Source organism: Rhagoletis zephyria, unplaced genomic scaffold, assembly GCF_001687245.7.
Source record: "Rhagoletis zephyria isolate East Lansing unplaced genomic scaffold, Rhagoletis_zephyria_1.1 Rzeph_scaffold_16762, whole genome shotgun sequence".
NCBI lineage: Eukaryota > Metazoa > Arthropoda > Insecta > Diptera > Tephritidae > Rhagoletis > Rhagoletis zephyria.
In genome coordinates this window covers 9,210-11,539 of record NW_016173826.1, presented here as the reverse complement: position 1 = coordinate 11,539, position 2,330 = coordinate 9,210, and the positions used below count along the sequence as shown (strand labels likewise).

Genomic DNA, 2,330 nt, shown 5'->3' with positions numbered 1-2,330 from the left:
CCCCACCCCCCCGCGCCATGCTCCTCTAAAAAGTTTAGTTGGTTTAGTTTGCCTTTGAAATTCGTAGCGCATTCCACCACTCCAAAATTCTTGACTAAAAGTTAAATTTTACAAAAACTACTTGAACAAAACGGACAGCTGAAACGGTTGGCTGGCGGCCTGATGCGGCTAAATTTTTGGATTATGAGGCAACAGTGGCCGCCGCAAACATTTCCCCCCCCTCCCGCCAATTGAAAGGACAAACTACAAAGTATAAAATGGATAAAGAAACCGAAAACTTCGCAGCCGAACAACAAAAGTGTATTAAGAAATACCGGTGGATAAACGTTCAACAACAGCGACATAATAATAACAACAAAACAATTGAAATGGTTGCAAATGAAAATTGTTAGTGTTAGTGTTAGAGCAAATGGTAATGGCCACAGGGCCGAATGCGGCGGCCAAGCAGGCGTGAGCACAAAACGGCTTCTATTCAGCGCATTTGTTAGTACTATTGTAGCTAGGGAGCGCGGGCATCTATTCAAGGATACAACTAAGCAAGTAGCCGCGCAGCTGGCAAGCCACTGTGCAACCGCCGAGCAGCCAAAGCAGCCAAAGCAGTCAAGCAACCGGGCAGTGAGCCGCGAAGCAGCGACTATTACCTTCACAAAACTTAGAAATAATCACCGAAATAAATCTAAAAATGGCCTCCGCCCGCTCACCGACTTCTATGGCCGCGGATTTCACCTTGTATTTGCCATTTGCCCCAAACTGATTCTTCGAGTTACTTTATGTATAGTTTGTTGTTGTTATTGCTGTAAGGCGTTAGTTGTAGCTGAAACTGTAGCTGAACTAGCTGGCTGGGCGAAAACTCAAAAGGATGAAAGCGTGCAGTGGCAAAGTAGAAGTTGGCGTTTTGTAGGCAAGGAGAAGGTGAAAGAGGTTATTTGGGTATTTCTGGTGCTTAAGAGCATAGTGCGTACGTTTTGTTGTTAGTTTTGGCGCTTGTACGCTTACCTCCTCACCGGCACCACACAATTGGCAGCTGCTATAAATTGTATTTTTATATGAATAGGACGAGTATTTACAACAGCACTTTCACCTAAACAAACTGGGTTCGCATAGACGATGAAAAGCACAAAGATGAAATTCTAAAATCCATTCAGGAAAATAAAGGAATGAAGAGCAGGCGACAAGTAATGGTTGGGGAGCGGATGGAGATTTGAAAGGTGCACAATGGGATTTTATAGATTTTTGCATTCATATTTTTTGTTTAATTCAATAAAATTTGTATTAACAATCACTTTTGAATAGATTTGTTTCGCTTTATGGTTATTGAAATAGAAAAATTGCTGTGCTTTTGTACCTATCGTCTTGTTATTATCATCTCTTGTATTGTCTGTTTTCGTATTCGCCTAGAAGACTCCGTGGCGCAACGGGAGCGCGTCTGACTCCAGATCAGAAGGTTGCGTGTTCAAATCACGTCGGGGTCAAATACAATCGAATTCGTTTTTTTTTTATTAATGCGAAAAAATTTGTGTATTCAATTTCATGTTGATTAAAAATTTTTCCTTCTATATTTTGGCCTGAATGACGATGCACCGCCTAAGCGATTTGGTCCGAATATGTCTAAAATTATTCAACGACCGTATATACATACATACATATGCTTCGATTTCAGCAACATGAATTTTAGTGGCCAAAAGTTCGCGTTGGATTTTAATAATTTTTTTGCTGATATTTCGAGCAAACTATATGCATGTGAGCAAGTCTCGCGACTTGTGTTTTTTCTGCCACTCCCGTCTTTCCGCAGAAAAACAATGCTAAAGCATGCTTCTTGCATTTATGTATTTCAATCAATGGAGTTCCAGAAACAAGTATAATAAAAAGAAAATCAAGTATTTGAACAAGTTTAGGCTTAAAACGTTTATGTAGGCGAAAAAGTACCAAAATTACTAATTTTGTCATTATCACTCGAAAAAATTATCATTGTTTTTTTAATATCTTTGTGTAGTTTTCAAATTAGATATTAGAGGAAATGGACGTTGGCACCAAATACAATATATCTGTGAAGTTTCAAGAGTTTATCACCAAATTAAAAAAATGCAGAATATCTGTCGCAGCTATTTTATAATTTTTATAATTTTACGATTTTTTTTAACGTTAATAATTTTAGATACTTCAAAATCTTAAATTAAACGGTGAAAACGTTCTTTTTGCCAAAACGAACGAATCTTGTGTAATAAAACTAGTGTGCCAACAATTAAAAAAACTCAGTGCGTGTAGTCCCTACGCGCGGAAGAAGTGAAACTTAATAGAGGAAATTCTTCATCTTCATCTTCATCTTCATC

At 38.4% G+C, this 2,330-nt stretch overlaps 1 non-coding gene across 1 annotated transcript; it reads left to right on the top strand.

Annotated features, from left to right (window-relative positions):
* The first annotated feature begins 1,400 nt into the window (after positions 1 to 1,400).
* Positions 1,401 to 1,472, top strand: TRNAW-CCA (transfer RNA tryptophan (anticodon CCA)). Its single transcript has one exon. It is a non-coding gene; the product is annotated as a tRNA-Trp (tRNA).
* The last annotated feature ends 858 nt before the right edge of the window (positions 1,473 to 2,330 follow it).